This window comes from Bubalus bubalis, chromosome 1 (genome assembly GCF_019923935.1).
Source record: "Bubalus bubalis isolate 160015118507 breed Murrah chromosome 1, NDDB_SH_1, whole genome shotgun sequence".
NCBI lineage: Eukaryota > Metazoa > Chordata > Mammalia > Artiodactyla > Bovidae > Bubalus > Bubalus bubalis.
The window spans coordinates 34,099,485-34,122,263 of NC_059157.1; the positions used below are offsets into that span (position 1 = coordinate 34,099,485).

General features: G+C 36.7%; 1 pseudogene; it reads left to right on the top strand.

Annotated features, from left to right (window-relative positions):
• Window positions 1–433: 433 nt before the first annotated feature.
• The window catches only part of LOC123332884, a 75,106-nt pseudogene continuing 52,760 nt past the window's right edge, over window positions 434–22,779 (top strand).

Below are 22,779 nucleotides of genomic sequence, written 5' to 3' on the forward strand. Positions count from 1 at the left end.
CTGAGTGAACTCCGGGAGTTGGTGATGGACAGGGAGGCCTGGCGTGCTGCTATTCATGGGGTCGCAAAGAGTCGGACATGACTGAGCGACTGAACTGAACTGAACTGAACTGAATACCAAGGCAGACGGGGTTCTTGATTAACGGTTGTCTCATTTAACCAATACATTCACCAGGTCTCTGAGGGAAAGAAGCCATTCAATACACATCTCCCTCTAAAATGAGGGAAAAAAAAAAACAAAAACTTGAGCTAGAGCATTCCATCTCTTATGGGATTTATTCAGAATCCAACTCTCAACCCAAATAATTCTGGACCTGGAATACTGTTCAAGAATATCTCTATGGTCTTTTTTTTTTCAATATATTTATTTAATAATGTATTGAGACATGTAAATGCATTAAGAGCTAACTGGCACATAAAACATAATAGAGCTCATGGCTATTCCTGATCAAGTATTGTGGTACTTTATCAGCATTTCCAGGATCTTTAAAAAACTATAAAATATTTCTTGGCATACTAAACTATACAGGGACAAAATCTTCTCCCCACTTGGAGTTCTAGGAAGGGAGTTACTGTAGACTTATATTGTGTGACATCAATATCATTTGATTTGAATATTTCTGGATCAATCAAATTTCTTAGTATATGTATTAAAACATCTGATGTGACTCTATTGATTGAATATATTAAACTAGTTAAAATAGCTCTATGTAAAAGTATATGTAAATTAATTATAAATATGAGAAAATCCACAAACTTTAAACTACTAAGAAGTATGAAGTAAGGACAGATTTTTAATTAAATTTAAGTGGGACAACTTAACTTTGTCAAATGGAAAGACGTTCTTGTCAAAATTGTAAAAGTTCGACTTTTTCTCCAGATATTTTAGTAACATTCAAATGCACAGATATTTGGATTCACCATGTAGACAAAACATCCTACTGATTACTTGAATTGATTAAATTTATTCATCTCTTTCAGATGACAACACTATGTGGGCAGACTGATTTTCAAGAGTTTGTCTAATGACAATCTTGAAAATGAAAAAACTTTTCTGGAATAGATTTTTCTCAAAAGGCGATGCTTCCATCTTCTTGCTTCCACCTTCTTGGGAATCTTCAGATGCTGAAAGTGACCTTCTTTTTTATGTTGTTTAACTGAAAGAAATGATTAAGAGGCTGATACAGAACAGTCTTCCCTGGTTATCTATCTACAGATTTGAGCAGATTTTGGCATGATTTGTTTTTGAAACAAAGAGTAGTAAGATTAAGATTATGGATTATAGTTTTTTTTTAACTATTCAACGACAATTTCCTGATTGTTGAGCACAGATGTGAAAGGGCACTGTTTACTGTCACTGCCTTATATTTATCCCTCATTTTGACATCAATATTTCCAGACTGGACTGCTCTGTAACACTAGTGTTAAATGAGAATTTTAGTATTTAGAAGAAAATTCTAGAACCTCATATTAACAAAAGCATGAAAGATGGCCAGAAGATAACATTCCATGGTGAAGAAGATCAAGAACCAGGATTGGAGACAAAGGATATTATCATTGCTTTAGATCAAAAGGACCATGTTTTTACTTAAGGAGGAGAATACCATCTCATGTGCATGAACTTGCAGCTGCCTGATGTTTTGTGTGGCTTCTAAAAGGCAATTTACCTTTGACGACCAAACCATAGTCATCACTTCTCATCCAGGTCAGATTGTCAAGCATAAACACATCAAGGGTGTGCTAAATGAAGGCATGCTGATTTATCATAGACTATATGAAAAGGGCTGCCTAATCACTGAATTGAGGTTAAACTTTCCCAAGAATGGCTTTCTCTCCCCTGATCAACTCTCTGTGCTAGATAAACTCCTGAGAAGGAAGTAAAAGAGATTGATGAAACAGACCAAGTAAAACTAGTGGACTTTGATTCAGATCAGGAAAAACAGTGCCATTCAATGGAGAAGCATATGAGGATGATGATCATTCTTGAGGTGGTGTCAGTGTCAGACTTCTTACCGGGACCAGGAGTGAAACTCACCACTGGCATTTTATTTTTAATAGTAACAGAATGAAGGACTATAATCATCATACTTTCACTACTTGCTATTATTTTAATATTCATATATAGCAGTGTTTTAAAAGTTAAATGAAGAGTATTCTTGCATATAAAAGTTTAAAAATACCTCAAAATATTGGATATTTCAAAATACTCAATGGATTGGCCTTAAATGCAAAAAAATAATGTAGAATATTCTATTCTACCAACATTATTAACATTATGTTCTCAAAAAAAAAAAAAACATTATGTTCTCATACTTCTCAGCATAAGATGTGGTTCCACCTCAAAATAGGGGAAAATATCTTAAATATTCATTGGAAGGACTACTGCTGAAGCTCCAATACTTTGGCTGCCTGATGCAAAGAGCCAATTCATTGGAAAACACCCTGATGCTAAGAAAAAGACGGAAGGTAGAAGGAGAAGAGGGCGGCAGAGGATGAGATGGTTAGACAGCATCACTGACTCAATGGAGATGAATTTGAACAAACTCCAGGATATAATGGAGGACAATGGAGCCTGGCCTGCTCCAGTCAATTCATAGAATTACAAAGAGACAGACATGACTTAGTGACTGAACAATATAACAACATCATAAAATACACAAAACATCAAGATATTATTTATCATTTTAATTGTATGATAAATATCCTTTTGTTATGAAGACAGAGTAACTTTCTTCCAAAAAATACTGAGTTGCATCAAAATGTTTTTTTACACAAGAACTGTACATTTTAGAACTAGGTAAATGAAGGAGATTATGAATTAGTCATTTGCTCCACTTCCACTTTTACCACTCTGCTCCCTCTCTTTCTAATTCCACTGTTGTTCATTTATAGAAATCACTATTTATTATGAGTGCTTGTGATATTAGGAAGCTCCCTCCTTGTTTTGATTGCACATATTTTGGAAGCAAGTCATGCCTTCACTTGAATCCAGCTTCTTTATACATTGTTTTATAGTTGGATCAAATTGTTATTTAAACCCCAGGTTGGATCAGCAACATAATCTGCTGGGAAACACCATACTGGGAGAACAAAGCATTAATATTTATTGAAAAATTTGTAGACAGTGGCCTCAGTTATATATCTTTGACTATTTCTGAGGTACAAAATATGTTTTACTGATGAGAAAACAAGAACTCTGAGATGAGAGATATTTAGGAACTTGTTCAGAGACACAGTGTCAGGGTTGATATGCAAACCATGATCTATCTGGATTTCAAAAGTCTTTATTATTTTCATTGTATCTCACTAATCGTCATTCTAGGAAGTCCAAGTAGCAAACTGAAATGACAAAAGTTTCTTAATCCTTTAGACTGAGATGGAAGATATTTGAAATTCTTGTCCAATGTGAATGAATGCTTCATGACCCTATTGAACTACAGAATACCATGATTCCCACCCTTGGCCTTTTGCTAATAACTAATGTGACTTTGAACAATTCATTTCATCCTTTTCAAACTTAGTTACACATATATAAAATTTAAAGAAAACTCTTCAAACATGAGACTATCATTACATCTGTGATATATTATTTTATCCTTATTCTAATTCCAAAGTAGAATTTAGTGAAAATGTTAATTGCATTACTTTTCATATTTTTCTCTATTTGGGTACAAAGGGTTATAATTGTTGCCATTTATTGAGTGTCCTGTTATTTGATTCAAAATAATATAAAATTCTAAGTTACTAAAATAAATGTCAAATTGACTATGTACATTTAATATTGAGAGTTACATATCCACAAATGACGAAGATTAAGACTCATGAAACAGTCTCGAATAACTGCCAGAGTGTAATTCAGAGTTTTATAAAGCCACAATCTTCATGTAATGTGCCCACCCTAAACAATGAATAGCTAATTTATAAAATTGATATGTGCTAAGCCCACAAATTAAATCACATTTATCATCGTGCAAGTAAAACTAAAACAGTAATTGTCTTTACCCATATCTCTATTAGAAGCAAATAGAAAATGCTACTGGTCATGGCTAGTACCCTCAGGACACAATAACAGTTGAGATTTACAAAAAAAATAAATAAATAAAGTCCAATGTTTTCCATTACTAATTTCTCTGTGCAATTATCATTTGTGTTTTGAATTTAAATTTTCAGATTATATGGAAGTCTCTGAAGTAAAATTTCATAAAAGTTTATATGACTTCTCCTGATGTAGTTACTTATTGTAACAATTTGATAAATCAAACAGAAAGAACATACAGGTAGATAGAAGTTATTTAGCTGGGTGGAGGGCTCACTATTCAACATATTTTTATATTCAATTATTCTACTACTCAGTATATTATTAAAACAGAAATATTTTTCACAGAACTAGAACAAATAATTTCATAATTTGTATGGAGATACAAAAAACTTTGAATAGTCAAAGCAATCTTGAGAAAGAAGAATGGAACTGGAGGAATTAACCTGCCTGACTTCAGACTATACTATAAAGTTAGTCATCAAGACAGTATGGTACTGGCAAAAGACAGAAATATATATCAATGGAACAAAATAGAAAGTCCAGAGATAAATCCATGCACCTATGGACACCTTATCTTTGACAAATGAGGCAAAAATATACAATGGAGAAAAGATAATCTCTTTAACAAGTGGTGCTGGGAAAACTGGTCAACCACCTGTAAAAGAATGTAACTAGAACACTTTCTAACATCATACACAAAAATAAACTCAAACTGGATTAAAGAGCTAAATGTAAGACCAGAAACTATAAAACTCTTAGAGGAAAACATAGGCAAAACACCCTCTGACATAAAATACAGCAAGATCATATATGACCCACCTCCCAGAGTAATGGAAATAGAAGCAAAAATGAACAAATGGGACCTAATTAAGCTTAAAAGCTGTTGCACAATGAACGAAACTATAAGTAAGGTGAAAAGACAGCCTTCAGAGTGGGAGGAAATAATAGCAAATGAAGTAACTGACAAAGAATTAATCACAAAAATATATAAGCAGCTCATGCAGCTCAATAGCAGAAAAATAAATGATCTAATCAAAAATTGAGCCAAAGAACTAAACAGACATTTCTCCAAAGAAGACATACAGATGGCTAACAAACACATGGAAAGATATTCAACAGCACTCATTATCAGAGAAATGCAAATCAAAACTACAATGAGGTACCATCTCACACTGGTCAGAATGGCTGCGATCCAAAAGTCTATAAGCAATAAATGCTGGAGAGGGTGTGGAGAAAAAGGAACCCTCTTCCACTGTTGGTGGGAATGCAAACTAGTACAGCCACTATGGAGAACAGTGTGGAGATTCCTTAAAAAACTGGAAATAGAACTGCCGTATGACCCAGCAATCTCACTGTAGGGCATACACACTGAGGAAACCAGAATTGAAAGGGACACGTGTACCCCAGTGTTCATCACAGCACTATTTATAATAGCCAGGACATGGAAGCAACCTAGATGTCCATTGGCAGACAAATGGATAAGAAAGCTGTGGTACATATACACAATGGAATATTACTCAGCTATTAAAAAGAGCACACTTGAATCAGTTCTAATGAGGTGGATAAACTGGAGCCTATTATACGGAGTGAAGTAAGTCAGAAAGAGAAACACCAATACAGTATATTAATGCATATATATGGAATTTAGAAAGATGGTAACAATGACTGTAACAATGACTGTATATGTGAAACAGCAAAAGAGGCCCAAATATAAAGAACTAACTTTTGGACTCTGTGGGAGAATGTGAGGGTGGGATGATTTGAGAAAACAGCATTGAAACATGTATATTACCATATGTGAAATAGATGACCAGTCCAAGTTCAATGCATGAAACAGGGCACTCAAAGCCTGTGCATGGGGACAACCCAGAGAGAAGGGATGGGGAGGGAGGTGAGAGGAGGGTTCAGGATGGGGAACATGTGCACCCATGGCGGATTCATGTCAATGTATGGCAAAACCCACCACAATACTGTAAATTAATTAGCCTCTAATTAAAATAAATTGATTAAAAAAAGAAATATAAATGGATAGATTTATTTCTGTGATGAAAATGTGTGATATATCAAGGAGGAATCAATTCTTAAATACTAACCAGCTTGAAATCTATGTTTAATTATTTTTGTTTACCTTACAATTTTGAGCTAGGTAAAAGTTAAATGGGAGACTTCCCTGGTGGCTCAGACAGTAAAGCGTCTGCCTACAATGTGGGAGACCTGGGTTCAATCCCTGGGTTGGGAAGATCTCCTGGAGAAAGAAATGGCAACCCACTCCAGTATTCTTGCCTGGAAAATTCCATGGATGGAGGAGCCTGGTGGGCTATATAGTCCAAAGGGTCGCAAAGAGTCAGACATGACTGAGCGACTTTACTTTCACTTTCAAAAGTTAAATGAGAAATATGATCTTTTTAAATAGTAGTTCACAATAATGGAATTTTATGTAGCAAAAAAAGGAATAAGCCATTTGTGTAACTATGGTATATTAAAATATGTATCTTCTATTTTGTAAACTGATTAACATGCATAAATTAAAAATTAAAGATACTACATATTATAATCATTGAACACAAATTTAGTACACTATTGACAACTTTAGTCATAGTGTCCAACATTTAACTCAAATTTGTGATTGGAAAGTAAATGTTCTCTTGAAATAAGAGAGTTATTTTTGTATAGCCCACTAGAATGTGATGCATTTTAACACATAAGTACTTTAGAGATGAGGTTATTGATTGAGGAAAAGTCACAATTTGAGAGCCAGATGTGCTCTGACTCCCCTTTAAAATACATCCTTAATTAATTAAAGAAACATCTAGCTCTTCCTTTGTTTAACTAAGTAGATGGTAATTTAAGTCAGCCCCATAGCATCATATCCAAGGTCTACTCTGTGTAGAGACTCAAGACATTCTTGCTTTATCGTTATCATCAACACTGATAATTTTTTCTACAAATTCTTTACCACCACTATGATCACCATCTAAATTATACCTCTAAAACTCTCATAACTCAAAGACTGTAATGTTAGGAGCAAAACTAAGTTCCTCCAAAGTATAGAGAGAAACCAAGTTTAAATACAATTTTAAACAAGGCAGCATATGCTATTTACTGCTAGGCGATGGCGGCATCATGGGGCATGCAGGAATTGAAGTGAGCGTCACTCAAAGGCAATAAAGGCAGAGTATAGATTCCAAAGTGAAGGGACAGAAATATGAACATCAGTTGACCCTGCGAACCACAGTCCCGGCTGCTACCCAGAAGATATCCTGCAAGTGAGAAGTGAGCTCTCAATGCTACCTGAATTTAAATCAAAAGGAATAGGAAGCAAACTCTCCTTCTGCTTTGAATACAATTCTTTAAAATTAGTACCATGTTCATGGCCATTTATTGTATTTTTATCAAAATGTAATTATCTGCAATATGATTTAATATTTAAGTTTAATATTTAAGTTTAGGAATATATAGTTAACATATAAGGAACCATCCCAAGTTATTCTAGTATTCTGAATCACTTCAAATCTGATATATTTCTAAGTTTTCGATATCTAGGTTTCATGTCCTGATTTGGCAGATGTTTAAAATAGCTGAACCATATGGTCTACTAAAGATAACTTTATCAAATTCAGTATGTAATTCCTCATGTTCCAATATGTCCTACTCAATTATTTAAGTCACAGTGTCTCCTTAATTGTCTACTGGAAGAAAAATATACAACCTTACAATTCACTGGTGTCCAGGAGTCTTGTGGTGACCCATGTACAATTTTGCACAAAATAATGTTTCTGCCATAAGAAAATAATATTCTAGAGATGAAGAAAGACAAGACAAACAAGGAGGACAAGTAGATACACTGCATTAGTCTAACTGCATTAGATTAAGATGTTGGTAAAAACAGGAAACAGTGGCTTTGCACTAGTGTCTGAATGCATGATTCCATTTAGCATGATGAGGGAGAAAATAGTTCACAGTTTTGGCTTGGACACTATATGAGATGTCCATAAAACAAACAAGGAAACTCAGTTGTATATACACATCCAAAAACCAGAACAGCAGTCTAGGATGGCTTTAAAATAATAGGAATTATTAACAATTAGGTAGTATTTAAAAACTTGGGAAAGTAGATGACTCCTAACATAGTACAGTTTGAGATAAAGGTAGAAAGGTGGTACAACATGCTGAATCCAGAATTTCAGCCTGCAAAGAATGGGTAGAGGAAAGACAGATAATAATGCTAATGTAAGCAGCCAGCAAAATCTAAAGGATGCCCTGGCTCCATGAAAGTATTTCAAGGGAGAGCAAGTGACTGACTGTTGAAACCTGCTGGAAAGTCTACGTAAATATAATCAGGAAGCTCATGGTAAAGCAAAATTCATTGTTGTTCCTGATGAGAAAAGCTTCAGTGAATTGTTAGGGAAAGAATTCAGTTTGGGGAGGATGGAGAGGTTAATAAAAGAGGAAAAAGGGATACAGAAAATCTAGAATATACTTTTGAAGACAATTTAGGAGATAGAGAACAAAGGGGAAGAATTCCTTGAATAAGGTTGGGGGAATGAGATTCACAATATTCAAGAATTCTTAATAGGAAGATGGTAAAAAGATTGGAATAGATGTACGCTTGCATTTAACAATCAACAACTGGGAAAGTGTTGGCCAGTAACTTCCATTTCTCCATCATGTGTGAGGAAAGGGTACCCTGGAGTGAAAGGGATGGGAGGCTTTGTCAAGGATTTTAGGAGAAAGGATGCAACTGGTCATCTCAAAGTGTGGGAAAGGTAAATATGAGAGAAAATAGCATGACTGCAAGAAGTGTTGATTATTCATTTAAGTTTAGTGCTCTGTGAATTCTAAATAAATAATAATTCCTCCAGAACTTAAAGTTAAGTTTGAGGCATGGAGAACCTGTTTTGGACAAAAAGGAACTCTAGTTCCAATCTTGGCATTTCCCTGTGCCTTGCCAAGTACTGTCAGCTCTTACATGCCTACCGATTGCCCTTTACAGATTTGCTATTTTCTAATTCCTTCTGTGTCTTTTTAAAACATGTGTACTTTGTTCTCAGGGCTTCCCTGGTGATTCAAATGGTAAATAATCTGCCAGCAATGCAGGAGACCAAGGTTCAGTCCCAGGGTCAGGAAGATCCCCTGGAAAAGAGAAACAGCTACCCACTCCAGTATTCTTGCCTGAAGAATTCTATGGACAGAGAAGCCCAGTGTACTATACCCCACGGGGTCTCAAAGAGTGGGACATGACTGAGTGAATAACACTTTCACTTTTCACTTTCACTTGTCTCATTTAAACTTGTTAGATCTCAGTAGAAAAAGGAAAAAAATCAGTATGTATGGATCTATAAAGAAAGCTCCTGCTGCTAAGCCGCTTCAGTCGTGTCAGACTCTGTGTGATCCCATAGCCGGCAGCCCACCAGGCTCCACCATCCCTGGGATTCTCCAGGCAGGAATACTGGAGTGGGTTGCCATTTCCTTCTCCAATACATGAAAGTGAAAAGTGAAAGTGAAGTCGATCAGCGACCCCATGGACTGCAGCTCACCAGGCCTCCCTGTCTATCACCAACTCCCGGAGTTTACCCAAACTCATGTCCATTGAGTCCATGATGCCATGCAACCATCTCATCCTCTGATGTCCCCTTCTCCTCCCACCCTCAATCTTTCCCAGCATCAGGGTCTTTTCAAATGAGTTAGCTCTTCGCATCAGGTGGCCAAAGTACTTGAGTTTCAGCTTCAACATCCGTCCTTCCAATGAACACCCAGGACTGATCTCCTTTAGGATGGACTGGTTGGATCTCCTTGCAGTCCAAGGGACTCTCAAGAGTCTTCTCCAACACCACAGTTCAAAAGCATCATTTCTTCTGCACTCAGCTTTCTTTATAACAACTCTCACATCCATATATGACTACTGGAAAAATCATAGCCTTGACTAGATGGACCTTTGTTGGCAAAGTAATGTCTCTGCTTTTTAATGTGCTGCCTAGCTTTGTCATAACTTTCCTTCCAAGAAGTAAGTGTTTTTGTTTTTTTTTTAATTTCTTGGCTGAAATCACCATCCGCAGTGATTTTGGAGCCCCAAAAAATAAAGTCTGACACTGTTTCCCATCTATTTCCCATGAAGTAATGGGACCAGATGCCATGATCTTAGTTTTCTGAATGTTGAGCTTTAAGCCAACTTTTTCACTCTCCTCTTTAACTTTCATCAAAAGGCTCTTTAGTTCTTCTTCATGTTCTGCCATAGGGTGGTGTCATCTGCATATCTGAGGTTATTGATATTTCTCCCGGCAATCTTGATTCCAGCTTGTGCTTCTTCCAGCCCAGCGTTTCTCATGATGTACTCTGCATATAAGTTAAATAAGCAGGGTGACAGTATACAGCCTTGACATACTTCTTTTCCTGTTTGGAACCAGTCTGTTGTCCCATGTCCACTTCTAACTGTTGCTTCCTGACTTGTATACAGATTTCTCAAGAAGCAGGTCAAGTGGTCTGGTATTCCCATCTCTTTTAGAATTTTCCACAGTTTATTGTGATCCACCCAGTCAAAGGTTTTAGCATAGTCAATGAAGCAGAAATAGATATTTTTCTGGAACTCTCTTGCTTTTTGATGATCCAGCAGATGTTGGCAATTTGATATCTGGCACTCTGCCTTTTTTAAACCAGCTTGAACATCTGGAAGCTCACGGTTCATATACTGCTGAAGCCTAGTTTGTAGAATGTTGAGCATTACTTTACTAGCATGTGAGATGAGTGCAGTTGTGCAGTAGTTTGAGCATTCTTTGGGATTGGAATGAAAACTGACCTTTTCCAGTCCCGTGGCCACTGATGAGTTTTCCAAATTTTCTGGCATATTGAGATTGAGTGCAACAACTTAACAGCATCATCTTTTAGAATTTGAAATAGCTCAACTGGGATTCCATCACCTCCGTTAGCTTTGTTCATAGTGATGCTTTCTAAGGCCCACTTGACTTCACATTCCAGGATATCTGGCTCTAGGTGAGTGATCACACCATCATGATTACCTGAGTCATGAATATCTTTTTGTATAGTTCTTCTGTGTATTCTTGCCACCTCTTCTTAATATCTTCTGCTTTTGTTAGGTCCATACAATTTCTGTCCTTTATCGAGCCCATCTTTGAATGAAATGTTCCCTTGGTATCTCTAATTTTCATGAAGAGATCTCTAGTTTTCCCATTCTGTTGTTTTCCTCTATTTCTTTGCACTGATCAATGAGGAAGGCTTTCTTATCTCTCCTTGCTTTTCTTTGGAACTCTGCATTCAAATGGGTATATCTTTCTTTTTCTCCTTTGCTTTTCGCTTCTCTTCTTTTCTCAGCTATTTGTAAGGCCTCCTCAGAAAGCCATTTTGTGTTTTTTTTCCATTTCTTTTTCTTGGGGATGGTATTGCTCCCTGTCCCCCATGCAATGCCATGATCCTCCATCCATAGTTCATCAGGCACTTTGTCTATCAGATCTAGGCCCTTAAATCTATTTGTCACTTCCACTTTATACCCATTATTAGGATATGTGTATTCATAGAACCCTATGTGTTAGACTTCACTCTAAAATTAACAACTGTGTAATATGGTGATTATACCTCCCTTTATAATCTCTCACTGAATTCTGGCATCTCCAGGATGGAGTTCATACACCACAGTTTTTCATTAAGGTTTTTATGTTCCCCAGTTATAGCGTCATTCACCCTGATCACCCTTCATGCAACACAGAAAATAAGAATATGCACATCACTTTTAATTATATCATATTAAGAATCATATTAAATATTTTTATTTAAATGTGTACCTATTCACCTAAGATGTTCATAAATAACTGCATTTCTTTTTCCACTTAGCCTTAAGTCATGGATATTTTCACATGCCACTGGCCTTTCCCCTACACTGAATCTCATGTCTGCTTAGAGTTAACTCCTATGAAATTGTGATGATTTATCTTACACTATTCCACTTTGGGGGCACATGCATCACTTTTAACTATGCACTTTTATCAACCATGCTGTGACAACTGCTTTCCCTGAGAAGTTTTAATTCATCTCTGATTGTTTCCTAGAACTTGAGTAACTTGGCAGAGACTTAGGATGATCTTAAACACATTGACAAATTACCATTTCAATACCTTTTACTGGCTAATATTCCCATCAGAACTAACTGAGATTATCTATTTCCTACACCACTATCACCTCATGTTAATATTTTCAAAAAACAACTAATTTCTCATGAAAAAAAGAGCCAACACCATCTACATACACCATTCATCTATCTTTATGACTGAAGAGTGTGGAGTTCAATGCAGGCATCTGTTATGTCTGATGGTTGCATGATTCCATATGCCTAGATTAAAGCATTAAATAAAGATCTAATGTTTGAATAAATAAAAATTCCCTGACGCTTAAGTTTGTAACTACCTATGACACAGCTCCCTCTGATGAGCTGCAGAAACCCAAATCTCAATATATTAGAAGTTAAACTCATGTAACTTCCCCAACTTTATTAGATCCACAGTCATTCCCAGAGTTACCCATGTCTGAAACTTCAGAGTCATTTTCAGGGTTTCTATCTCAATCTACACTCAATAAGCTACCAATTTGCACAGATTATTCTTCTTCAGTCTGTCCACTGAGTCTCCTTCTGAAGTTCCTTTAGTCTCTTAGTTCTGGTTTTGTTTTCTATCTGAACTGTAGCATTAGTCTCCTAAGAAAGCAGTCCACCATGGACAACTCTTTCTAACCATCCCACAAGCTACACAGGGGTTTCTCAGCACTACTGCTATGGTGGTCTTGGTATTCTTTGTTGTAAGGTTGTCCTTCATATTGCAGGGAGCTTAACAGCACCCCACGTCTCTCTATTCACTAGATGCTATTAGAATATCACCAACCATGATGAGAAATGTCAGTTGTTATTGGTTAGTTGCTAAGTTGTGTCCAAGTCTTTATGATCCCATGGACTGTATGTAGCCCAACAGGCTCCTCTGTCCATGGGTTTTCCAGGCAAGAATACTGGAGTGGGTAGCCATTCCCATCTCCAGGGGATCTCATGACCCAGGGATCAAACTTGCATTTCTTGCATTGGCAGGCAGATTATTTGCCACGGAGTCACCAGGGAAGCCCAGAAATGTCTGTAAATATTATCAAATGATTCCTGTGAGGCCATATTGTCCTCCACATGCCCTCCTGAGGATCACTGACCCATACATTAAAGCTTGCAGGTCTTGTAGGTTTCTTCTTTTCCAGGAGACCAAAGTCCACATTTATCATGACATTCAAGTTTCTTGAAATCAAATATCTTTTTTTTCTTTTCCCTGCTTCATTGTTTTTATCAGCTCTATTTCTTTCCTATCTTTTCCCTCAAGTCAAGTAGAATATCTTGATATTTCCAGAACATACCATGTGTTCTGTTGTACAAAGAACCTACCCATTCTTCAAGATTCATCTCTCCTGCATCATTTTTATGATTCTTTTCCTGATTCTCATGTGCTTCAATAGCTCTCTTACAGCACTTAGTACTTTGTTCTTTATTATTGATATGTGGGCTACTTCTTGAGAGCAAGAATTGCTTTCCATTGATCTTTGTACACCCAATTCTGAGCACAGTGATCAGCCTATGGTGGAGTTCAATAAATACTTAATGAATTTGAAGTGATTGTTTGATTGATTGATTGATTGTTTCAGGTGTATACACTTAAAAACCTCATCACAGCTATAGTAGAGTGTTTGGTTTTTAAGAGAACCGCTGTTAAGTTCTGGAATCATATAAGAGCACCTCACTCTTAATACTTATATGGTATTCTTTGCATATTTGAAAGTATTTTTATATACTATACATAGATATATTTTTCTGATTCAGTCCTTTCATTATTTTATATAAGGGTTGCTGCTGCTGCTAAGTCACTTCAGTCGTGTCCAACTCTGTGCGACCCCATAGATGGCAGCCCACCAGGCTCCCCCGTCCCTGGGATTCTCCAGGCAAGAACACTGGAGTGGGTTGCTATTTCCTTCTCCAATGCATGAAAGTGAAAAGTGAAAGTGAAGTCGCTCAGTTGTGTCCGACTCTTGGCAACGCCATGGACTGCAGCCCACCAGGCTCCTCCATCCATGGGATTTTCCAGGCAAGAGTACTGGAGTGGGGTGCCATAGCCTTCTCTGATATAAGGGTTAACTATACAGAAAACACTGTGACATTTTCACTAACATAAATTATGCCTCACACACATAAAAAGTCCCATTATATACATATTGTATAGTTACATTTTTTCACTAATATGACTCTGGCTATCATGTCTCTGAATTGCCACCTACTCAACCTGGATAATCTTGAGTGGTGCAAAATTCCATTTTTTGATTGAACGCATGCAAACTGAACACTTAGCTGACTTATTAACTTCTGCTTAACTGCCTGAGACAATTTAAGAGGCAAGTAGGAAATGAATATAGCTCCAGAAACCCTGAAATATTCCTACTGACTATTCACAAAGAGTAGAAGAGATAATGACGAAGTGCCTCTAAGGCATACCATTGGGTTTCCTTGAAAAGGAAGGAGACTGTTAGAAGCAGTGGGTTGAAGAAACATATCAACAATTATTTCGTGGAGAAAGCCATCAGCCATTATCTGGGTCTGTGCAGAGGTCAACATCGTAACACAGGTGAGGTCACCCTTGAGGCATTTTCCTCACATACCATTATCTGTTAGTGTACACAGTTTAAGGCAGTAGTTTAAAATACTCAATAAGGATTAATAATTTATTAAATTGCCTACATTAGAGAGGTGATAAATGCTGTTATTTTCACATAGTCAATAAAGAGCTACAAGAAGATATTAAATGACTCGATCATTAAAGCAAAATCAAAAAGTAGGGTTTATGTTAGAACAGACAACTTTCAATAATAAGCTCCTTTCTAGAAGTCAGTGATTGCTCTTTAAGCATTTAGCATCTAGGGTGAGATCTAACGGAAAATACACAGACACTGTCTAAATGTAATTAAATTTAAATATTTTGGTGGCAAGAGTCCTGGCCACCAAAAAAACAATGCCATCCATAGTACTGCCTCTTATGTGTAATTAACAGATTAAGTTTATTATCTCTGGTAACAAATAATTATTTTATTGCTTCAAAAAAATTCAGATGTAGAAACAATAATCTGTCTAGTAGAGTGAGAGGAGACACTTGCTCAAAGTCTGATTTTAGTTCAGCTCCCAGCTTGACTGCTGATTAACTGTAACATCTAGAATAGCCACTTTAGGCAGATTTTAGCCATTATACATCCCTACTCCTCTTGTTTCCCCAGTTTTGGGTTAAAAGGCAGAAGTCACATAAAGAAGAAAAGAAAAACAGAATCACACAAGTAAGAGAATGTATACATTCTTCTAAATGTCAAAATCTCTTGGGGAAATGGAGCTATGGAAATTTCCTCACCATTCAACCCTAAATTGTAATTGTTTAGATGGTACATGGGTTTTTGAGAGGGGAAAAGGAAGAATTGAACTAGACAGCTTGAAAAAATTAGGTAGACGATAAAATATAAATTTTGCAGGAAATATATTCACCTTTCAGTGACAGAAAATGTAAAAATCATAAGTGTGAAGTTTTTGACATGTCTAACTATGAAAGAACCATGAGTCTCTTTAATCCAAAAAATATATCATACTTGGAATGGCTTACAGGTAACAAAAAAAATGTAAATGATAGAAACAAAACTGATGACATCATTTAGGGTTTAACAATGGAAAAAGACTATTCAAAGAAGCCAGTTTCTATAGGTCAAATCACAATTTCTCATGCGCTGTAATTGCAAATATTAATTCCTGAAAACAACAGAAAATGAACCAAAAAGAACAGCACCCTGGCAATGCAACAGTCAAAGAAAGGTAATGCATTTAAATAAAATCGCACGAATGTGTCCATTTGCATTGTAATTGAAATGGTATTTTGAGGGCTAAGCACAAAATTATCTTAGGTAGAGAATATATACCAAAAAATTTATAATTCTGGTCATAACCTGACAGGCTTTTGAAATACTCAGTGTGAAAAGATGGATGCTTGAAATATGAGAGAAGAATGGAAGGAAGAAAAAGGACTGTCATTTCACTTATCTCTGTAGTTATTTTCCTAATTATTTTATTCCCAATGTTAGCTTAAGTGAAATCCCATCATTCACTATGTAGAACCTTTATCCTTTTAAAAAGGATAAAGGAAATATTTATTTCTAATTCTCAAAATTGCCTTCTATGTTTTTTCTTATATTGTAGACTTAAATGTTAAGAATACCTTTTCAATAAAAAAAAAGTAACTTATCAATGAAGTACAGTTGAAAGTGGGTGAATATAGAAGAGTAATCAACAGGCCTTAGCCATAGGAGAAAAGAAGGGTTTTCAGGCTTTTTTTTTTTTTTTTTTTAGTACCTTGAAAAGGGATCATACATGACAAGGTACAAATTTCAAAAGTAATTTTGCTGACTCTTTGACAAAGCCCTGTTATGCAATTTTCTTCTGTTGAAAAGAAGAAAAAGTTGAATAGGTAACTGTATTTTTAACTTTAATTTAGGAAGTTCAAAGAGCAAAGTACATGAGACTGCTACATATACTACAAGTATATGAGAGATCATCTTCTTTTATTGCCAAAGGACAGCATTAGGGGTCACTCAATAGCACTGGGCTGTTGATTCTCTCTCTTAAATGAACTGCATGCCGAATTTGGCACAATTGTTTTAGCATTTTAATCCTTGAAGGGTCTCCATGCTTTGTCCCCAACAAAAAACAGGGGACATCTGAGGTTTCTTCTGGGAGCAGCTAAAATGTATTAAGCACCCACTGTGTGCAAAAAACTCTACTGGGCATGTATATATTACATGATGTTTAAGAATTATAAGTGAAGTGAGATTAACTCATTCCACATAGACTAAGGCTCCATGAGATTTAGTAGATGGCATGAGATCATATAAGTCACTGAAGTAAACGGAGGGAGCAAGATTCGAGCTAAGACTACAAGCCCAGTCTTCTCTATGGCATGAACTCTTTTAAGTTCGTATATTTTAGGACTGTTGCATGATTAGGATTTAAGAGTTTCCTGTATTGAGTATGGTTTCCCTCATAGTTCAGCTGGGAAAGAATCTGCCTGCAATGTAGGAGACCCCGGTTTGATCCCTGGATTGGGGAGATCCCCTGGAGAAGGAAAGGCTACCCACTCCAGAATTCTGGCCTGGAGAATTCCATGGACTGGTTGCAAAGAGTCGGATACGACTGAGCGACTTTCATTTTACATTGAGTAACGGACCACTTAACATTATAGATCTTTGCTCCTCATGACTAAATGTGGAAAACTTTTCTGCATTTGAATTCAACTGCACTAAAAGGTCTTCATCAGTCATTACAGTGTGTAGATAAGAAGCCAAGAGCTGACTGGGTTTTGTTTCTGAGCACTTGGACAGCATAGTAACTATCACCAATATAAGTCAGAAAAGGTTTACCATAGATTAAAAGATTCGACCTAAGTTATCAGGACGCCACAACCATATTTAGCTCTGCATGCTGTCAGGCACACAGGGTCATAAGTCACTGTATCCCTAAAGCAACATTTGAAGAAATTAAGTCCCTAGAGGAGCCTGGTGTTCTACAGTCCACAGAGTCTCAAAGAGTTAGATATGACTTAGCAAATAAACAGCAACAATCCTTTATTTCTCTCCTACACAGATTCTCAATCACAACAATATTAGTAACAGTGGCATTCCAGCCTAGTGTGGTGTTTGCTTGTAGCAAGGCAATGCTCACCCACACAGCCCAAAATAAGGGCTGGGAAACACTTCCTTCTGCTAATGGGCTACTTGAATCATCAGACACTGTCCTAATTAATACACTTAGTGCTGCCTGCCTTGTTGGGACACCCTCTTCTCATAATCACAAAATATCAGTGTAAGGATCTCTTCCACAAACAGTAGACAATTCCTAAGCTTCACTGTGACTGGACCATTTCAGGTGATATGCCCACTCTTGAGCAAATTGACCAGGTTTCATCTCCAGGCCCCACCCCTGTAGCCGGAAGTGGTCAGCTTCTCTTAGGCACTTGTGTGTTGTCAGTGAGGGACGCAGCCAGCAGGGGACAGCTATGCAAAGGAAATGGAGGCTGTGTGACCCAGAGTGACAGGAAATGGTATCTGGGAGGCAGAATTCACAATATGTTTGCTACACTAGAGACAAACACGAAGAACTCCAAATTTAGTTCTCTTTATTGCGTAAGATGTTTTTAGTAAAAAATCTTGACTGTGTCTCAACTATTCTCTGTAGAAATCTTATGGTCCAAAGGAATTCTGAAACAAAGGTTTTCAAAATCATGTTCATTAATTCCATGGCTTGACTTTTGTATATATTCATGTATTCCTCTGTGTTTGACCTAAACTATAAAGGGGTAAGTATTTTTGATAGTAAGCATATGTTGGTTTTGTATAATTACTGTCATCTTTTTAGGAACTTTGTTTTACTTCTGTGTATCTGGCGTTACTAGGCAGGTATGTAATAGATGGTTAGGGTCTTCGGATGTGTAGCTGAGTTTATTCTTCATTTATTTACAATCATCCTGTACATATATCTGTTTACAGAGTTCTAATAAGCATTTTACTGTTACAACAGTGAGAATATGATTGACTATTAGTAGTATTAATACCAATGTATTTAATAATTTATAAACTTGTCTAAGAATATTAATACCAGCTGCATAATAGATACTCTATAAATACTTCTTCAAACCATGACATAATTTACTGAAGTATTTCATCTCTTAAACAGTGATTTTTCTCTTTTAATTATTTGGGATTCTATAGAGCAAATTATTGGAATTTCTTAATGTTGTTACATTTAAACAGATTTTCATGATAGACACAAAATAGGTAGGTTTCCTTTTTGCAGTATGACCAAAAAAAAAAGAGCAAAAAGAAAAATATTAATTAGAAAAAGTACACACATACGCATCACCTACAAAGAGCTGCCCCTGGAAACATGTTGGCTTTGGCCTTAATCAATGGTTTTCCACTGAGACCGTATTTCCCTCACCCCCAAACAGCCAGATGGCAGTGTCTCCAGACACTTTTGGTTGTGAAAACTAACGGGAGATGCTACTGTGCTATCTAGTGGGTAGGAGTCAGGGATCCTGCTCAATATTTTTAAGCTCAGAACAGTTCTGACCACAACAAATCATCCATCTGTCATTAGTACCAGTGTCGAGAAACCTGCTTTTGACCTTGTCCATAATTTATTTTTTAAAAATAAAGAGGGACTTCCCTGGCGGTCCAGTGGTTAAGACTTTGCCTTCCAATGCAGGGGGTGCAGGTTCGAACCCTCATCAGGGAACTAAGATCCCACATGCCTTATGAACAAAAAAGCAAATATATAAAACAGAAGCAATATTGTAACAAATTCAATAAAGATTTAAAAAAAAATAAATAAAAAAAATAAAGAAAGCTTCTATGAGAAGTGATAAACCTAAGCTGACCCCAACATAGATTTGAGACCTAAATTCACACTGTAAATGAAAACATTCAATGTAAAGAATGCTCTCTAAGCCATCTCTGTGATAGTTAATTATGTTAAGTAGTAGGACTTTGAAAGAGAAAGACATTGTACTGGCTAGGCTTCTCAGCAATAATCACAGAGGCAAGAAAACATTGGGAACATCTGAAAATATCTAAAGTTTAATTGAATTCAGAGTGTTTACATTTAAATATATATATATTTAAAACACTGGGGAAAAGTGGTATTAACCTAGAATGTATACATGAATAATATATTCATGTATATCAAATGAATGTATTTGGTATTAATAAAATCGACAGGGAAAAAAATTGAGAGGGTTTAACAAAATAATTTAACCCTACTAAAGGAACATTTATAGACATGTCTGAGGTATAAAAACTATTGATGATCAAAGAAAATTCGTGAACAGAAACTTAAAAAGGATAAATTAAATTCAAATAGAAATACGAGCACTATTAGTAAAATGAAATTAATTCTCCAAAGCATAAAGATGGATAGTTAGTAATCCAGTTTTATACATTCCAAGGAACAAGCTTATATAATATGACCTTGTTCTACATGAATAATTTCAAAAACAGCACAATCCACTGCACGTACCTCCTATCCTGAAGCCAGCACTAAGGTCCGTCAGGAAAAACAGAAAATAGCTTTTAAAAACATACAAGTGAAAAGAGAAAGAAGCATCATACGTGCTCATGAACTGCTCTTCTTATAGTGCTTTCAGAGAACTTCCAGAAAGCCTCCTTACAAAATTATGCTGGAAGTATCCCTGCCTCCTGATACCTTTGCATCTGTTTCAGGATGAACAAAACTTTGCTGAAGGACAAGATGAAACAACAGAGAAATGCTCAAAATATGCCATTTAAAACCCTCACTTGGTATTTAATTTGATAATGATAGGGCACCACTTATTTAAAGAACACTTAGCCAAAGTGGAACCTCCCTAACATTTTCACATTCACTTTCTTTATATTGCTGACCATTCTCGGAAATGCAGGCAGCCCTAAGCAATGCTAACACAGCTGTCTTGAGAGCCCAGGTTACCAACAGGAAGGTGCCAGAGTCTCAGGTCTGGAGAAGAAAGCAGGGCAAGTCCCTCTGAGAGATCTTCCTCAGCAGTGACAGCGAAGAGAGGCATCAATACACAATGTGCTTAAGCTTAGAAGAGCATGGATGAGAAAGGAGGGAGAGTACATTACAAAAAAAACACAAACTGCCAGACTTTATTTTTCTGGGCTCCAAAATTACTGCAGATAGTGAGTGTAGCCATGAAATTAAAAGACGCTTACTCCTTGGAAGGAAAGTTATGACCAACCTAGACAGCATATTGAAAAGCAGAGACGTTACTTTGCCAACAAAGGTCCGTCTAGTCAAGGCTATGGTTTTTTCCAGTGGTCATGTATGGATGTGAGGGTTGGGCTGTGAAGAAAGCTGAGCACCGAAGAATTGATGCTTTTGAACTGTAGTGTTGGAGAAGACTCTTGAGAGTCCCTTGGACTGCAAGGAGATCCAACCAGTCCATTCTGAAGGAGATCAGCCCTGGGATTTCTTTGGAAGGAATGATGCTAAAGCAGAAACTCCAGCACTTTGGCCACCTCATGTGAAGAGTTGACTCATTGGAAAAGACTCTGATGCTGGGAGGGATTGGGGGCAGGAGGAGAAGGGGACGACAGAGGATGAGATGGCTGGATGGCATCACCGACTCGATGGACATGAGTCTGGGTGAACTCCGGGAGTTGGTGATGGACAGGGAGGCCTGGCATGCTGCGATTCATGGGGTTGCAAAGAGTCGGACATGACTGAACACTGGATACCCAGCCATCAGAAAATGGTATTTAAGTAGATCCTGAATGGGAAAAGTGAGGAAGACAAGAGTGTTTTGTTTTGTTTTTTTAAAGTGGGGTGCCATTTTCCAGAGCAAACTGTTGTAAGTAAACTGGGAGGATCTTTTGTATCAATTCCCTGTGCCCATTGAGGGAAGGATGGGGCTTATGGAAAAAATAAAATGGAACCAATAAATACCTTCCCTAGAACATTTTTCAAAGACTGAGAATCTATAAATTTCCTATGAAAGAGTAAATTTTCTATTTATATTTTGCATAGAAGAAAACCTTAGGAAAAATGTAAGTTGGTTCTCTGAGAAAACAAAGGCTCTATTTATATCTATTACGATGTGTTATTTTTTTCCCCAATCACCTTACCTAAATATAACTGAATATTCTGAATACAGTAAGTAGATTCCATGAGACTAACATTCTTACATATTTACATTACTCTCAGCTATTTGGGGCTTCCCTTGTGGCTCAACTGATAAAGAATCTGCCTGCCTGGAGACCTGGGTTTATTCCTAGGTTGGAAAGATCCCCTGGAGAAGGGAAAGCCTACCCACTCCAGTATTCTGGCCTGGAGAACTCCATGGACTGTATAGTCCATGGGGTCATAAAGAATCAGACACAACTGAGTGACTTTCACTCATTTAGCTATTTGAGTTTAGTTAGCAGACCCTGAAATTATACACTGTCCAGTGGTTTTCTTTGGGGCTTTTTCTCTCAGTTTTGTGTTCAGTGTTGAGAACATTTTTTTTTTTTCCTCCCAGTATGACAAGTATATTGCAATTCAGTTGGAGTTAAAGTGGATCTATTATCCTAAGATTTAGTTCTGTTATTTAGAGCTTAACCTATTTTATTTTTTTATCTGTCTATAAAGGATATAACACCTACTACAGAGTTGTGAATTGCAACTCTGATTTCTGAAGTACATGCTACTTGACTTTCTGTATAGTAACAGTGGGGGAGAGGCGATGCATGCAGCTCTACCCATCTCTTCTTACTGCTGCTGATGCTGGCCATCTGCTCGCTGTAGATGACTTCTCCTTGTGCTGAATCCCAACCACCCAGTCACTGAAAAATCCATATGCTGGGCTCACCCATTTGCATGTACCTGCCTGTTTCTGTCAACTATGGACTCTCAGGCTCAAAAAATATATATATTCAGTTTTTAACAAGAGAAGTGAAAGAAAATCTTCTATCTTTGCTTTCAGATATGGTTTTCTGCAATTTAACTGAAACCTAAAGGAACTTACACAAATAACTTGGTGTTCTGAACTCTCTTGATACTCTTGAGTATCACTGTGTGTAGTTCTTTTTTTTTAACTACATGATATTCTACATTATATATATATATATCATATCACATCATATTATATATATGATATATAA